The sequence below is a fragment of the Budorcas taxicolor genome, chromosome X (genome assembly GCF_023091745.1).
Source record: "Budorcas taxicolor isolate Tak-1 chromosome X, Takin1.1, whole genome shotgun sequence".
NCBI classification, from domain to species: domain Eukaryota; kingdom Metazoa; phylum Chordata; class Mammalia; order Artiodactyla; family Bovidae; genus Budorcas; species Budorcas taxicolor.
The window spans coordinates 127821949-127840672 of NC_068935.1; the positions used below are offsets into that span (position 1 = coordinate 127821949).

An 18724-nucleotide genomic window follows, 5' to 3' on the forward strand; every position below is an offset into this window, starting at 1 on the left:
TTTGGCAGAGGCATAGGATTTAGCTCAGTCCTCACATCACATTTCTGTTCTGCAGTAAGTCGCCGTGACAGAGTGAAAACTGTCCAGTGAAGTGGCCCTTTTGCTGCATGTGGATTTTTTGCATTGCTGGAGTGCAGTAATGGGGGAGAATAGTATGGTCTTAATGACTATTATTGTGATTGTAGCGTGGATACTCGAGTCGTAGTCACCAAAACCCTCCATTATTATGAATTGATCCAATCTATATGGGGTTGCAAAGAGTGGGACTGACAGAGCACACCCAGATGCACTATATTAGCGCCCCCCACCCACCCCTAGCCCCTCCGCAAAGCGTTATTGAGAACAGGCTTAATTCTTAGACGGGCTGGTTAATCTTGCTGCGTTTCAGCTTTAGCCTGGAAAAAGTATAGTCATTGCTCATCATGGTTATCAGAAAAGAACAAGATGGGTCAATATATGTCATCACACTGGATGAGGGGAAAATCCTACAATAGATTTAGAGTAAAGGACCGTGTGGAGGGAATTCTCTGGTGGTTAGGGTTCCATGCTTTCATTGCCAAGAGAGCAGGTTCAGTCCCTGCTGGGGGGCTAAGACCCTACAAGCTGAGTGAAGCACCTCCCATGCAAAATAAATAGTGACTGGGTTGCAGTGAACTTTTATAATGAAGGACAGGTTACTGAATTTGAGATGTCTACAGTGAAAGTAAAATGTGTTCTTAAAACTCAAGACAGGGCAGTTGCAATTCTAACAACAGGAGCTGACAGGGTCCTCTATATCAGAAGAGAAGTTTTCGTTTTCAGGGAAAATGGTAACATTTAAACCTTAAAGAAATCCGGATGCGCTGAATAACTGCTATAAAATATTGTAGTTTAACAACTGAAATCATAAATGGCTTTATCTAAACAAATCCCTCAGCGTGAAGATCACATAATCAAAGTGATTTGTGAGAAATGCATAACTGCATGAAGTTAAAGCTTCATGAATATACATGTCATGTGCCATGACTTACTAGTCTTCCAAGCATCTTTGGGGACACTGTAACATGCATTTTGTCATTTTATTTTCTTCTTATCAACATAGTTGGATACTTTCATAAACTATTCATTCATTAGTCTTCTTCCAATGAAATTAATTGATTATATTAACTATATCAAAATTTCTACCACGTATTTTTTAAAACTCAAAAATAATTTGTTAAAATTGAATCCACCTGATTTCAGGGTTGAAAAATGTGTATCTTTACTTGAAATGGTAAGAAAATCTACCAGAAAGAGCAACCGACCAAATAATTCACAGTATAGAAGCACATGCAGAGTCCTATTTTTTAATGCCTAAAGCAGTCAAGAAGGCAAGTAAAAAATTGCAGGTTGGATATAATCCTAAGTTTTCTTTCGGTAAATTTAAAAAATATTTTGTGAATCCTATTCATAATATTATTTTTTAATGCTCAAAATTGTAAAAAATATGAAACGCTTTTTCGAATTTGTGTGTCATCCTTGCACAGGGGCCATGCTAATCTCTGTATCATTCAAGTTTTAGTGTATGTGCTATTGAAGCTTCTGGCACTGTAACCAGAGAAGGCAATGGCACCCCACTCCAGTACTCTTGCCTGGAAAATCCCATGGACGGGGGGCCTGGTGGGTTGCAGTCCATGGGGTCGCGAAGAGTCAGACACGACTGAGCGACTTCACTTTCACTTTCCACTTTCATGCATTGGAGAAGGAAATGGCAACCCACTCCAGTGTCCTTGCCTGGAGGATCCCAGGGACGAGGGAGCCTGGTGGGTGCCGTCTATGGGGTCGCAAAGAGTCGGATACGACTGAGGCAACTTAGCAGCAGCAGCAGCAGCACCGCAACATTATTTTGAATGTGCAAAACCACAATGGGGCACATTATAACCCACAATGGTTATAATGGTGCATCTGAAAGTAGAATGAGTACAAATACCTGCTTTATCTCCTAAAAGGTAAGCTTTTTAAATTTTCAGATATGACACATTGAGCCTTGTCACTTGGTGTAAGTTGGCACTTGTGCGTATAGGAGATTCTGCCACTGTGCCGAGTGCATGGTAGCAGCACACAACCTCCTGAGATTGGCAAGGTCAGCTGAGGATTGGACTTGCCATCAACTGCTGTAATCACAAAATAGATGGATATTGTTAATTCTTGTGTAATATTGACTCCATCCACCTAAAATAGGCTTTAAAGACTTAGTATGGTTCGATGCTCTATTTACCTTTTAAATGATTTTTGTTATTTAGGTTTATTTGCATAAACACATCATCCAGCCTTCACAGCCTTCAGGGTGGGCACATCAGCCCTTAGATGCCACCCGAGAATCTCAGAGAAAGCTCATGAACATGCAATGCGGTTCTCAGAAAGCCTTGCCTCTGTGCTTGGTAGAGTGCGCACTCTGAAATGTGCTGTGAGAAATATCTGATTTAGCAGGATTATTCATTGTCCCCCTGGGAACTTGGATCCTCTTAATTTGGGCCTGTGGCAAAGGGAGTGGGCAACGGGTGACAACTGGAGGCATTTGCAAGTCAGTGTCAGCTGAGGATGCTACAGGAAGAGTAAAAAGCACCAGAAAGTTCTGTTGCCCTGAGCACATCAGTGCATTTGTGTAGCGCCGTCAACTGCTGCATGCTCGCTCAGTCATGTCCAACTCTGCGACCCCACAGACTATAGCCCACCAGGCTCCTCCGTCCATGGGATTTCCCAGGCAAGAACACTGGAGTGGGTTGCCAGTTCCTTCTCTCAGCTCGTGAGGTCCATTCTAATCCCCGGGGGTCTTGGTACCATGCAAGACCCTGAGCCAGCAGGTCTGGGGGTGCGGCCTGAGACCCTGTATATCTAATCCCTTAATTCTGCTTCCTTTTATGAAGCTCCTTTTCGTGAAGCTCATGTATTTTGATGCACAGTATAACTTGTTGGCTGACCCCCAAGCACATAACAAATGCTGAAAATTTCCCCATCAAACAGATTAAAATTATTTTGCCCTTTAAAAGAATACTATTTCAGGGAATTCCCTGATGACCTCAGGGAATTCCCTGATGACCTAGTGGTTACAATTCTGGGCTTTCACTACTGTGGCCCCAAGTTCAGTCGCTGGTCAGGGAAGTGAGATCCTAAAAGCCCCACAGTGCAGCCACAAAAAGAAAAGAAAAAAAAAAAAAAGAATAACACTTCAGTTACCTGTGTAATTTACAAAATCAGAACACTTCACCCACGGATGCATCCATAAAACTGTAACCTAACTATTTTTATGCTGTGTATAGGAGCTCCAGTGGTACAATCAGTTAGTGTACTTATATGCTCTGCATAAAATCTTATTTTATCCTTTTATTTTCACAGGGTAACGTACAATTAAGCATTAAGACTGTCATGTAAAACTAATAGCAACAACTGTAACATTTCTATTTTCATTTTAGGTTTTTAATTTTTTAAGATATTATTTATTTATTTATGACTGCACTGGATCTTTGTTGCTGCACAGGTTTTTTTTTTAAATTTATTCGTTTTAATTGGAGGATAATTACTCTACAATATTGTGGTGGTTTCTGCCATACATCAACATGAGTGGGCCATAAGTATACATGTGTCCCCTCAATCCTGAACACCCCCCCCACCTCATCCCCCTAGGTTGTCCCAGAGCACCTGCTTTGGATGCCCTTCTTCATACATCAAACTCCCACTGGCTATCTGTTTTACATATGGTAATGTATCTGTCTCAGTGCTGTTCTTTCAAATCATTCCACCCTCTCCTTTTCCCACTGAGTCCGAAAGTCTGTTCTTTCCTTTTGTGTCTCGTTTGCTGCCCTGTACGTAGGATCCAGGTGGCACTAGTGGTAAAGAATCTGCCTGCGAAGGCAGGAGACATAGGAGATACAGGTATGATCCCTGGGTCAGGAAGCTCCCCTGGAGGAGGGAATGACGATCCACTCCAGTATTCTTGCCTGGAGAACCCCATGGAGAGAGGAGCCTGGTGGGCTACAGTCCCTAGGGTCACACAGAGATGGATACGACTGAAGCTACTTAGCGTGCATGCTCCTTTGCTGCCCTGCACATTGGATCGTAGGTACCATCTTTCTAGAGTCCATCAGTTCAGTTCAATCGCTCAGTCGTGTCCGACTCTTTGCAGTCCCATGAACCGCAGCACACTAGGCCTCCCTGTCCATCACCAACTCCCGGAGTTCACTCAAACTCGTGTCCATCGAGTCAGTGATGCCATCCAGCCATCTCATCCTCTGTCATCCCCTTCTCCTCCTGCTCCCAATCCCTCCCTGCATCAGAGTCTTTTCCAATGAGTCAACTCCTCGCATGAGGTGGCCAAAGTACTGGAGTTTCAGCTTTAGCATCATTCCTTCCAATGAACACCCAGAACTGATCTCCTTTAGGATGGACTGGTTGGATCGCCTTGTTGTCCAAGGGACTCTCAAGAGTCTTCTCCAACACCACAATTCAAAAGCATCAATTCTTCAGCGCTCAGCTTTCTTCACAGTCCTACTCTCACATCCATACATGACCACTGGAAAAGCCATAGCCCTTACTAGATGGACCTTTGTTGGCAAAGTAATGTCTCTGCTTTTTAATATGCTATCCAGGTTGGTCATAACTTTCCTTCCAAGGAGTAAGCGTCTTTTAATTTCATGGCTGCACTCACCATCTGCAGTGATTTTGGAGCCCCCCAAAATAAAGTCTGATACTGTTTCCACTGTTTCCAATCTATTTCCCATGAAGTCCATATATATACGTTAATATATGGTATTTGTCTTTCTTTCCTACTTCACTCTGTATAATAGGCTCTGAGTTCACCCACCTCATTAGAACTGACTCAAATACTCCTTTTTATAAATGAGTAATATTCCATTGTGTATATGTACCACAGCTTCCTTATCCATTCCTCTGCCCACGGACATCTAGGTTGCTTCCATGTCTTAGCTATTGTAAACAGTGGTGCAGTGAACACTGGGGTACATGTGTTTTTTTCAATTCTATTTTCCTTAGGGTATATGCCCAGTAGGGATTCCTGGGTTGTTCAGTTCAGTTTAGTTGCTCAGTCGTGTCCAACACTTTGCGACCCCATGAATCGCAGTGCACCAGGCCTCCCTGTCCATCACCAACTCCCGGAGTCTACCCAAACCCATGTCCATCAAGTCGGTGATGCCCTCCAACCATCTCATCCTCTGTCATCCCCTTCTCCTCCTGCCCCCAGTCCTTCCCAGCATTAAGGTCTTTTCCAATGTGTCAACTCTTCACATGAGGTGGCCAAAGTATTGGAGTTTCAGCTTCAACATCAGTCCTTCCAATGAACACCCAGGACTGATCTCCTTTAGGATGGACTGGTTGGATCTCCTTGCAGTCCAAGGGACTCTCAGGAGTCATCTCCAACACCACAGTTCAAAAGCATCAATTCTTCACTACTCAGCTTTCTTCACAGTCCTACTCTCACATCCACACATGACCACTGGAAAAACCATAGCCTTGACTAGACGGACCTTTGTTGGCAAAGTAATGTCTCTGCTTTTTAATATGCTATCCAGGTTGGTCATAACTTTCCTTCCAAGGAGTAAGCGTCTTTTTTTTTTTTTTTTTTTTTTTTTTTTTTTTTTTTTCAGACATAGACTAGCGATTCAATTCTTACATGATAGTATACATGATAGAATGCCATTCTCCCATATCATCCCACCCTCTCCCTCTCCCTCTGAGTCCAAAAGTTGGAGTAAGCGTCTTTTATTTCATGGCTGCAATCACCATCTGCAGTGATTTTGGAGCCCCCCCAAAATAAAGTCTGACACTGTTTCCACTGTTTCCCCATCTATTCCCATGAAGTGATGGGACCAGAAGCACAAGCTGGAATCAAGATTGCTGGGAGAAATATCAATGACCTCAGATATGCAAACGACACCACCCTTATGGCAGAAAGTGAAGAGGAACTAAAAAGCCTCTTGATGAAAGTGAAGGAGAGTGAAAAAGTTGGCTTAAAGCTCAACTTTCAGAAAACTAAGATCATGGCATGTGGTCCTGGGTTGTATGGTAGTTTTATTCCTAGTTTTCTAAGGAATCTCCATAGTATTCTCCATAGTGGTTGTATCAGTTTGCATTAACCTTCTTCACACCCTATCCAGCATTCATTGTTAGTAGACTTTTTGATGATGGCCATTCTGACTGGTGTGAGAAGATACCTCATGGTGGTTTTGAGTTGCATTTCTCTGATAATGAGCAATGTTGAACATCTTTTCATGTGTTTCTTAGCCATGTGTAGGTCTTCCCTTGGAGAAATGTCTGTTTAGGTCTTCTGCCCAGTGTTTGATTGGGTTGTTCATTTTTCTGGTATGGAGCTGCATGAACTGCTTGTATATTTTGGAGATTGTCAGTTTTGTTGTTTGCTGTTGTTTCCTCCCATTCTGAGGGCTGTCCTCTCACTTGCTTAGTTTCCTTCGTTGCGCAAAAAGCTTTCAAGTTCAGCCAGTTCCCATCTGTTCACCTTGTTTTTACTTCCGTTACTCTGGGAGGTGGATCATAGAGGATCTTGCTGTGATTTATGTCGGAGCGTGCCCTGCGCGGGCTTTCTTTAAGTGCGATGAGCGGGGCTACTCTGGTTGCAGTACGCAGGCTTCTCACTGTGGTGCGCCTCTTGTTGCAGAGCATGGGCTCCAGGACGTGGGCTCAGTAGTTGCGGCACAGGGGCTTAGTTGGTCTACAGCATGTGGGGTCTTCCTGCATCAGGCATCGAACCCGTCTCCTGCATTGGCAGGTGGATTCTTTGCCATTGAGCCACCACGGAAGCCCCAGGTTTTTAACTTTCTCTGAAACCTTTCCTTTTTTATGTTTATTGAACATTCGTCAATGAGAATTTTAGTGCATATACTAAGAGCCAACTACTGTCATATTCTGAGCTGCTTATATCTAGGATTTTTAACTACTTAAAAACATTTAACATTTGTTTCCCTACAGCAAACTCTATATTCTTAAATTTTTTCCTTTCAACAGGATTGCCTCAAAAGTTGCCAGATACCACCTCTGAGTAATCAGCAATTGCAGACCCACAAGTGGAAGTCTCTTGATAATGGTGTCAGTGGTTTCATCAAATACAACCCAAGTGATTCTAGCTGAGGAGGTCTGGCTTCTTTGCGGGAGAACATCCCAAACTACAAACATAAACACCTAATTCTCATTGACTATATCTGCCAGAGGACTATAGCCTATAATTTTTATAGACTGGATGCCATGATCTTTGTTTTCTGAATGTTGCACTTTAAGCCAAATTTTTCACTCTCCTCTTTCACTTTCATCAAGGGGCTCTTTAGTTCTTCACTTTCTGCATGAGGGTGGTGTCATCTGCATATCTGAGGTTATTGATATTTCTCCCGGCAATCTTGATTTCAGCTTGTGTTTCTTCCAGTCCAGCGTTTCTCATGATGTACTCTGCATATAAGTTAAATAATCAGGGTGACAATATACAGCCTTGACGCACTCCTTTTCCTATCTGGGTCCAGTCTGTTGTTCCATGTCCAGTTCTAACTGTTGCTTCCTGACCTGCATACAAACTTCTCAAGAGGCAGGTCAGGTGGCCTGGTATTCCCATCTCTTTCAGAATTTTCCACAGTTTATTGTGATCCACACAGTCAAAGGCTTTGGCATAGTCAATAAAGCAGAAATAGATGTTTTTGTGGAACTCTCTTGCTTTTTCGATGGTCCAGCGGATGTTGGCAATTTGATCTCTGGTTCCTCTGCCTTTTCTAAAACTAGCTTTAAAAGTTGGTTTAAAACTCAAAATTCAGAAAACGAAGATCATGGCATTTGGTCCCATCACTTTATGGCAAATAGATGGGGAAACAACAGAAACAGTGACAGACTTTACTTTCTTGTGCTCCAAAATCACTGAGGACAGTGACTTCAGCCATGAAATTAAAAGACACTTGCTCCTTGGAAGAAAAGCTATGACCAACTTATTCAGCATATTAAAAAGCAGAGATATTACTTTGCCAACAAAGGTCCGTCTAGTCAAAGCTACAGTTTTTCCAATAGTCATGTATGGATGTGAGAGTTGGACTATAAAGAAAGCTGAGTGCTGAAGAATTGATGCTTTTGAACTGTTGTTGGAGAAGACTCTTGAAAATTTCTTGGACAGCAAGTAGATCCAACCAGCCCATCCTAAAGGAAGTTAGTCCTGAATAGTCATTGGAAGGACTGATGCTGAAGCTGAGGCTCCAATACTTTGACCACCTGAAAAATAACTGACTCATTTGAAAAGACCCTGTTGCTGGGACAAATGGAAGGTGGGAGGAGATGGGGATGACAGAGGATGAGATGATTGGATGGCATCACCGACTCAATAGACATGTGTTTGTGTAGACTCCAGGAGTTGGTGATGGACAGGGAGGCCTGGCCTGCTGCAGTCCATGGGGTTGCAAAGAATCAGACTCAATTGAACAACTGAACTAAACTGAACTGATAATTGGTTAACTAAGTCAGATGACCTGGGGTATACAGGGCTATACCTAATGATAGTTATTGACTTTAATTCTTACTTATGATCTTACTAGTAGTTGCTGCTGCTGCTGCTGCCGCTGCTAGGTCATTTCAGTCGTGTCCGACTCTGTGCGACCCCATAGACGGCAGCCCACCAGGCCCCATCCCGTCCCTGGGATTCTCCAGGCAAGAACACTGGAGTGGGTTGCCATTTCCCTCTCCAATGCATGAAAGTGAAAAGTGAAAGTGAAGTCGCTCAGTCGTGTCCGATTCTTAGCGACCCCATGGACTGTAGCCTACCAGGTTCCTCCATCCATGGGATTTTCTGCTAGCTATATTATTTTCTATGTTGCTTGTTTCAGAAGATTATTTCTTATGTTACCAAATGTGTAACTGAGCCTGTGATAAAATGCTGATATGCAATTCCATAGGAGATCAATGATTGTAATAATGTAACTCTAGATATGGGAAGAAGCAACAAGAGGGAATATTTTCCTGGAGCAAGAAGCTAGTAAGACAGGTATGGTCCAGAGACTTTTGCTATTCGCAAGGCCTGGTCTAGTAACAGCACATTGAGTGGCCTATCAATGGAATCTTTGCTAGACCTGGGAATAAGCTTTCCCAGCACCACAGGTCACAATGGCCATGAAATGCCCCCAAAGTATGGTCAAATATGTGGCTATGAAGGGGCCCTGCTGACTGGAAATTGGCATTTGTTAGCTGCCTCTACAAAGATTAAATAATGACCATTGCAAGATGCTGACCTTCAACACTCCCTGAAAGGAGTTCAAGGGTGGAGATCAGAGATAAGGCACTCCGTGCTCTGGGAAAAACCCAGAAGAACAGGCATTCAGATAGTCAGATGTTTTCAGGTAAAGATTTTTATGAGCCCAAATTCTTGCATCTTCTCATCCTTAGAGAAACACTAACATCATGAACCAGTGTCTGGTCCTGATTCTCCTGGCTAGTTCCTCAGCAGCTTTTCTAGTATTAATCTTTGGGCCATGTACCTTTAAGTTTCTTGTTAGGTTTGCTTTTCCTGCTGCTGCTGCTGCTGCTGCTGCTAAGTCTCTTCAGTCGTGTCCGACTCTGTGCGACCCCATAGACGGCAGCCCACCAGGCTCTGCCATCCCTGGGATTCTCCAGGCAAGAATGCTGGAGTGGGTTGCCATTTCCTTTTCCAATGCATGAAAGTGAAAAGTGAAAGGGAAGTAGTTCAGTCATGTCTGACTCTTCGTGACCCCATGGACTGCAGCCTACCAGGCTCCTCCGTCCATGGGATTTTTAGAATATAACAAATCTCCAAGTGGTAGTATGACAAGAATATCCCCTGACCAACATCCAGAGAATGCTGAAACAAGCTGCCTTATCATTCCATGGACTCTTTTCTCCCTCCGTAAATGCACCCTGACAGAGAGCAGACAAAGGAAACCCAGAGCCCAACGATGCCCCCGTACAGCCTGAAGAAGCCAGATTGGTCATCACCCCTTTTCCCTTGAGACTGGGTTCCCAAGTACCTGAGAAGGGAAATAGGTAGATAGTCAGACATGAGCAGGATATCAAAAGGGGCCAAAGAAAAGTGAAAGTCGCTCAGTCGTGTCCAACTCTTTGCAACCCCATGGACTATACAGTCCATGTAATTCTCCAGGCCAGAATACTGGAGTGGGTAGCCTTCCTTTCCCTTCTCCAGGGGTTCTTCCCAACAGCCCTAAAAATAGAGGAGGGAGGAATGTGGTGTCCCAAGGATGAAAGAACGGGGTGGGGGGTGGGGCGCGGAGACAACAAGGAGGGCCTTGGAATGCAGGAATGGAAAAAAACAGATGCTTATTGTCCTTCCCACTCCCCCTCCATGTTTTAGCTATTAACGAATTTCAGGTCCTCCTGAGCAGTATAACCTGTCTCCCCTCTTACCCCATAGGGAGAAGGTATTTGCCTTTCTCTTCCCCCACCCAGTATATGTGCCTCATCCAATCAGCAAATGACCCACAAGACCCCTATCCTGCTCCATGTACCCTGGGTATAAAAATGGACCAAGGATCCCCGTTCAACATCGGTTCTCTCTTAAGCTGGCCTGCTGTTCTAATAGCATCTCCCACTGTAATAAACTTGATTCTCCTCTCATGCTGCCTCATGTCTGGAAATTCTTTTCCAACCTGTGCACAGACCATGACAGGAAAGACTGGGGGCATGAGGATAAGGGGACAACAGAGGATGAGATGGTTGGATGGCATCATTGTGTGAAATGAAAACATTTCCTGCCATATTAACAAGAAATGTCACAGCCATCAGCAATTTCTGGCCTCCCAAAGTGAATGAGGGCTCCCAAAACAGTGATCCAGCTTGCATCTTCCCATACACAGAATGCTACATTCTTTAACTTGATACCTGATCTTTGATGTTCAGACTGCTTGCTCCCTTTGTTGCTAATTTGTATATAGCCTAACTTCTTCTCTTGCCTCCTTAAAGCAGTTTTCTCAGAGCTACTGGGATGCTGTCTCTGGGCTGAGAGTCCTAAACATTCCCACCAAATAAAAGAACTATATTTTCAGGTTGTGACTATATTTTTAGTTGAGTGGACATGGGTTTGAGCAAACTCCAGGAGACAATGAAGGACAGGAAAGCCTGATGTGCTGTAATCTATTGGGTTCCAAAGAGTCAGGACACAACAGAGCAGTGAACAACAATTTGAGGTGCTGTCTCCTGCACTGCTTCAAACAAAACTTAACTTGCAGTTCTCATTTTGCCTCAAATAAAACTTAACTCACAACTCTCTTGTATTTTTTTAAGTCAACAGGGCGTAGAGAAATTGGGGAATATTTATGAGATGTTTTGACAGTTCTGGTTTATGTCTGGTCTGTTGTTCTGGGGGCTTGATGAGGATTAAGGATTAGAACTTGGTGTGATATGATAAGTGTAGTTTACGCTGCTGCTGCTAAGTCACTTCAGTCGTGTCCAACTCTGTGCGACCCCATAGACAGCAGCCCACTAGGCTCCCCCGGCCCCTGGGATTCTCCAGGCAAGAACACTGGAGTGGGTTGCCATTGCCTTCTCCAACGCATGAAAGTGAAAGTGAAGTCACTCAGTCGTATCCGACTCTTCACGACCCCATGGACTGCAGCCCATGAGGCTCCTCCATCCATGGGATTTTCCAGGCAAGAGTACTGGAGTGGGGGTGCCATTGCCTTCTCCATAGTTTAGGCTAGATGGACACAATGAAGTGTTTCCACCAAGTCTTAGAAAACAAAGAGTTGTTTGATGCTATCTATCGACATGTTGGTTAGTCTGAGTGAACAGAACAATAAAGGTATTCACATTTTTATCTTTCTAGGCAAGAGTTCGTGGGAGAGTTAAGTCATCCTGATAAAGACATCCAAATAGTAAAGGCATGTTAATATAAGTAGTAAACTGTATAGGAATAAGGGTTTCATTGTGAACCACAACCTCTGAATTGGGTTTCAGAGCCTATTTTGGTGATTAAAAGCTAGAGTTTGTCTTTGCATTCCTGCTGTAATAACCTTTAGGATCTTCTAGACAATAGATGCCTCTGGCTTAATGTGGTGAGGTTCAATTTTATAAAGTACCACCTTGAAAGTACATATCTCTAGCTTTTATCTTCCTACATAAATATGTTCAAGTCTCTCAAATTTTATAAACAAATCTCTCCAGGTAACCTGGGGATGCCTGGGCATTCAACAGTTTCTGTGATTCCCACTGTGCTTGGCATCTCATCTTAGATGCCTCCTGCTAGCCCACTGGGAGGGTTCTTGACATCACTGCATTGCAGCAGCTCTGGGAATAGCACCTGTGCATGGCAAATGTATACCAACTGCTTGGAGAACTGCATTAATAAAGTAGACAAGGAGGACGAAAAAGCAAGCAAGCAAACAAAGGCAGTAAATCTCCACACTTTTTGAAATGGAGGCCCAGAGTCTCTCTGTTTCCTTTGCTCTTGGCTATCTGTCCTGTTTCCTCCACTCCATTGTTTTTCTTAAAATTTTGGATGACATCATAACTACTACTCGGTGGTCACGTCTTAGTCCTTATCTTGATTGATCTTCCTGCTCCTCTAGAACTAAGAAAGAATTATCAGAAAGGATGAAAGACGATCAGGAAAGCATAGAGTCATGGAAGTCTACAGAGGAATTTAAGGAGGATGTGATCAACACTGTCAAACATTGCAGAGAAATAGGACCAGAAAAATCATCCCATGCTTTCTGGCAGGTACAGCGTAGTTTGTTTGGAGAGAAACTTCCTTCAATACTTGCCCAGTGTTTTCCTTCTGTATCAGTTTCTACTAATCAACCATGATTTGGATCTACTGCCAATGTAAGCAGATGACTATTCTCAAATTAAGGATGGTGGCTACTCCTGTTGATTTATTACTAAATGCAAGAAGTTGTTAACCTAAAACAATAAAACAGCCAGTTATTTTACTAGCAAGATAGGTTTATTTGGCATCAGGAAAGAACTGCAGTCTGGGACATATAAATATGGTAAACCACATGCAAGTCTGGTAAAGCAAAGAAGAAAAAACTCTTTTATAAGGAGAAGGGGAAATTGGGAGGAGCTGTTATTAAAAAAATAATAATAAAAGTCCAATAAAGGAAACTGAGAGTTCGAAGTATAGTGGATTTTCATTGGCTGAGCTGTGACAGTTTATCTTTGGCTGAGATGTTGCCAGGCAAGAAGAAAGTCTTTCTTCCCCCTGCACTTGGTAGGACTGTCATTTCTTGCTGGAGATGCAAAATATGTGTCTTCCTGTTGGGATCTGTATTGATATTGACTGATACGTGCATGAGAGTTCCCTCTTCTGGCCTCCTGACTCCATTTAACTGAGGTTTCCGCTTAATTTTCACAAAGTCTATGCTAATTGGAACCTTCAAGCTGTATTTGAGGGATGTTCTTGTTTTGTCTTTTTCTCCCACTCTTCGCTTTCTATTGATAAAGGAAATTTGAATTGAGACCCACGTAATCGTGTTGTAGCCATGTGTTCCGGGAAACAAACTCACTCAGAAGGACAATGCGGATAGTGGAGTACAGTTTATTACACCGGCAGGCCCAAGGCAGAGTCACCTCTTAGCCAAGGACCCCGAACAACTTTTGTGAAAACCTTATATACCTTAAGTGTACTGCTCAAGCACACATCCCCAGATTCCTTAAACCTATCCTGGGAAGTGTTAAAGGGAGATACAATCAGGTTACAGCCATGATTCATAATCAGAAGGTCAGCTGGTTATACACTGTAGCCTACACCAATGGGTGCCATAAAGATTACAAAGGTGATTGACTTCATAGGGGATTATTACATTCTTTTTGGTGACAGGAAAATCTTGGTATGGAATCTGGTGTTTATCAGTCTCGGAGGCCAGTTCGGCCATATGTATGTTATCCCCATGGCTACCAGGCACATATCCAAAGCTCACTGAAAGTGCAAGATGGAATTTCCTTCTTTTTCAAGATGGAGTCAGCTTGGCCTGTTCCTTTCCTCCCTCAATGGAGGCTGCTCCAATGGCCCAACTCACATCACAAATTTCAACCTAAGTCAGCCTGCACTTGAGGAAAGCACTTCACTGCCTAGGAAACCTAATATACACTAACCACAATCCTCCAGCTCAGATTTAGCTAGTTCATCTTACCTTAGAAAACAGGATGTGGTAACCTTACTAGGAAATCCCTGAGTGCCTAGCCAGCCATGTCCTGTTTCTGCATTGCTGCCTCTACTGCTATCTAAAATTTGCTCTTGCCCAAATCCTTTGGGAAGTGTGCTCCACTGCTTATGAGGTGCTATACTCCCCTGATCCATTGATCGTTTTCCCTTAAATAAAGGACATCAAACTTGTCACTAAATTTATTATTTTTGTCACTGACACTGTACAGCAATATGTCATGTATAGAATTTGTCAAAGCTCCCACAAAGACCACTAGAGCCACCCCTTGGTCAGATAAAGCAGGTTTATTAAACTTGCCAAGTAAGCAAGAGCCCCAAGTTCACAAAGTCTCAGTAGTGACTTAAAAGAAGGAAGTTAGAGAAGCTACAAACAAATACAGTGTAGAGCTTTGGGGCTGGGCTCAGATGGTTCTAAGGCTGGTTTAGGCAGGGAATGAACATGTGTCAGAATTTGTAAAACACACAGGTGGCTGAACCTTGGAACACATGGATCTGAATGGGCTGATGTTAAAACAATTTGAGTTTAAGCAGGGTCTGTTGCAAGTTTGTGGTTTGCCTTTCTGGGACACAGTTATGTTATCCATTATAGGAAATCATGCTATAAACAGTGTTCCAATATATTAAAAGGGAACGCAGCCATTGTTTTGCCTATTCCAAAGTTTTGTATATATTTTTTCTTAATAAAAGTAAGAGCTTTGCATTAGCGGTCTGGGAGCAACATGATATGGTACATAGATGACAACTGCAGATCTATCTAAGTTAGTGCCATTGGCAATACATTGCTGGGTTGAGAAAGATTTTGACACCATGCCTGCGGTCTTAAAGAAAAAAAACATCCTACAAACTATTACAACATTCTTTTAGGATTCTATAGAATTAGAATGGTCTGTAGAAACTGGAAAGCTAAAAACTACATTTTCTAGATTCACCTGAAGCTAGAATTTCAGATGTGCTTTGGGTTCTGCCAGTCAGATGCCTTCAAGCCAAAAGGACATGAAGCATCTCTGTGCTGGCATGGATTGTGGCCCCAGACTCTGAGCTTCCCTGGTTGTGTCCTTCTGCAGCAGGGTTACGCATGTCTTTCTTGAACTTCATGAGCCAAACCAAGAAAGTGAAAGTGAAAGTGAAGTCACTCAGTTGTGTCTGACTCTTTGCAACCCCGTGGACTGTAGCCCACCAGGCTCCTCCATCCATGGGATTCTCCAGGCAAGAGTACTGGAGTGGGTTGCCATTTCCTTCTCCAGGGGATCTTCCCAACTCAGGGATCAAACCCAGGTCTCCTGCATTGCAGGCAGACGTTTTAACCTCTGAGCCACCAGGGAAGCTGAGCCAAACCAAACCGAGCCAAACCAAGACCCTGCCATCAAATCCCCTTTGTTATTTGTCAGTCCTATTTGGGCTTCACTTGTAGCCAAGACTTCTGAGTGATATATCTAATAGCACACAGATTTTTCTATTCAATTTCAGGTCCTCACAAAACCCATCCACAACCCCCAGATTAAAGAGTCCTATAGTGTAAGAATTTTATCAATTTACTCTGAGTGTATCTACACAAGACTGAAAATCTAGTAGAAAGTTTATGAAATCTCTAACCACACAGCTACAGATGGGTGATTATAAAGAATTCTTTGGGGAGTTTCCAAAAAACAATTAATCTTTTCCTCTTCCACTGATTCACCAAAGTACCTAAAAACCATTCCTAAGAGTATGTTGCTCAGTGTTAAACTGTAACATCTTCTTATTTTTTTTTTTAAATAGGTACTATGCCCCTACTACAGTGGACACTATACTACATGAAGGCAATAAACATGATTCATGTTCTCATGGAGATTGAAGTCAAGTTGGGGAGAAAAGCAAGTAAGCAGGGGGTTCTCTTATTTAAATGTCCCTGATGTACCATTTGGGGGTTTCTCTGATGGCTCAAGTGGTAAAGAATCCACCTGCAATGCAGGAGACACCGGAGACGTGGGTTTGATTCCTGAGTCAGGAAGATCCCCTGGAGGAGAAAATGACAACCCACTCCAGTATTCTTGCCTCGGAGATCCCATGGACAGAGGAGACTGGTGGGCTACAGTCTGTAGGGTCACAAAGAGTCAGACACAACTGAGCACATGATGGATGGATAGATGTACCATTATCATTCATTACACTAAATAAGAAATTTATTCACATAATATTCAGTCTATTTGGCATTATCTACAAAAGTTAAACATATGTCATCCCATGACTCAACAATCCCATGGGTAGATATACAGCCAAGAAAAATGGTACACAGGGCTACCAAAAGGCTTATACAAGAATATTTATTTATTTATTTATATACTAGTAAATTTTATTTATTTTTAAAAATTAATTTATTTTAATTGGAGGCTAATTACTTTACAATATTGTAGTGGGTTTTGCCATACATTCACATGAATCTGCGATGGGTGTACATGTGTTCCCCCTTCCCACCTCCCTCCCCATCCCATCCCTCGGGGTCATCCCAGTGCACCAGCCCTGAGCACCCTGTCTCATCCATTGAACCTCGACTGGTGATCTATTTCACATATGATAATATACATGTTTCAATGCTATTCTCTCAAATCATCCCACCCTCGCCTTCTCCCACAGAGTCCAAAAGTCTGTTCTTTACATCTGTGTCTCTTTTGCTGTCTCGCATAAAGGGTCATCATTACCATCTTTCTAAATTGTGTTAATATACTGTGTTGGTGTTTTTTCTTTCTGGCTTACTTCACTCTGTATAATAGGCTCCAGTTTCATCCACCTCATTAGAACTGATTCAAATGTATTCTTTTTAATGGCTGAGTAATACTCCATTGTGTATATGTACCACAGCTTTCTTATCCATTCATCTGCTGATGGACATCTAGGTTGCTTCCATGTCCTGGTTATTGTAAACAGTGTTGCGATGAACATTGGGGTACATGCGACTATTTCAATTCTGGTTTCCTTGGTGTGTATGCTCAGCAGTGGGATTGCTGGGTCGTATGGCAGTTCTATTTCCAGTTTTTTAAGGAATCTCCACACTGTTCTCCATAGTGGCTGTACTAGTTTGCATTCCCACCAACAGTGTAAGAGGGTTCCTTTCTCTCCTCACCCTCTCCAGCATTTATTGTTTGTAGACTTTTGATAGCAGCCATTCTGTGTGAGATGGTACCTCATTGTGGTTTTGATTTGCATTTCTCTGATAATGAGTGATGTTGAGCATCTTTTCATGTGTTTGTTAGCCATCTGTAGAAAAGCTTATACGAGGATATTTAAAACAGCTCTATTCATAAGTGGCCAAAAACTGGAAACAACCCAAATGTCCATTAACAATATAACGGATAAACAAAGTATGATGTATTCACACAAATGGAAAACTATACAGCAAAAAAAAAGAACAAAGAACAAATTCCTGCTAACCCCAACTGATGGAGGAGATAGATAGGCTCCAGGTCAGTTCAGTTCAGTTGCTCAGTCGTGTCCGACTCTTTGCGAGGCCGTGAATCGCAGCAAGCCAGGCCTCCCTGTCCATCACCAACTCCCTGAGTTCACTCAGACTCACGTCTATCGAGTCAGTGATGCCATCCAGCCATCTCATCCTCAGTCGTCCCCTTCTCCTCCTGCCCCCAATCCCTCCCAGCATCAGAGTCTTTTCCAATGAGTCAACTCTTCGCATGAGGTGGCCAAAGTACTGGAGTTTCAGCTTTAGCATCATTCCTTCCAAAGAACACCCAGGGCTGATCTTCTTTAGAACGGACTGGTTGGATCTCCTTGCAGTCCAATGGACTCTCAAGAGTCTTCTCCAACACCACAGTTCAAAAGCATCAATTCTTCATTGCTCAGCCTTCTTCACAGTCCAACTCTCACATCCATACATGACTACTGGAAAAACCATAGCCTTGACTAGACGGACCTTTGTTGGAAAAGTAATATCTCTGCTTTTGAATATGCTATCTAGGTTGGTCATAACTTTGCTTCCAAGGAGCGTCTTTTAATTTCATGGCTGCGGTCACCATCTGCAGTGATTTTGGAGCCCAAAAAAATAAAGTGTGACACTGTTTCCACTGTTTCCCCATCTATTTCCCATGAAGTGATGGGACCAGATGCCATAATCTTTGTTTTCTGAATGTTGAGCTTTAAGCCAACTTTTTCACTCTCCCCTTTCACTTTCATCAAGAGGCTTTTTAGTTCATCTTCACTTTCTGCCATAAGGGTGGTGTCATCTGCATATCTGAGGTTATTGATATTTCTCCCGGCAATCTTGATTCCAGCTTGTGTTTCTTCCAGTCCAGCGTTTCTCATGATGCACTCTGCATATGAGTTAAATGAGCAGGGTGACAATATACAGCCTTGACGCACTGCTTTTCCTATTTGGAACCAGTCTGTTGTTCCCTGTCCAGTTCTAACTGTTGCTTCCTGACCTGCATACAGATTTCTCAAGAGGCAGGTCAGGTGGTCTGGTATTCCCATCTCTCTCAGAATTTTCCACAGTTTATTGTGATCCACATAGTCAAAGGTTTTGGCATAGTCAATAAAGCAGAAATAGATGTTTTTCTGGAACTCTCTTGCTTTTTTGATGATCCAGCGGATGTT

The 18724-nt window shown here is 42.8% G+C and overlaps 1 non-coding gene across 1 annotated transcript; it reads right to left on the bottom strand.

Annotated features, from left to right (window-relative positions):
- Positions 1-1459: 1459 nt before the first annotated feature.
- Positions 1460-1567, bottom strand: LOC128070736 (U6 spliceosomal RNA). Its single transcript, XR_008201705.1, has one exon. It is a non-coding gene; the product is annotated as a U6 spliceosomal RNA (small nuclear RNA).
- Positions 1568-18724: the final 17157 nt, after the last annotated feature.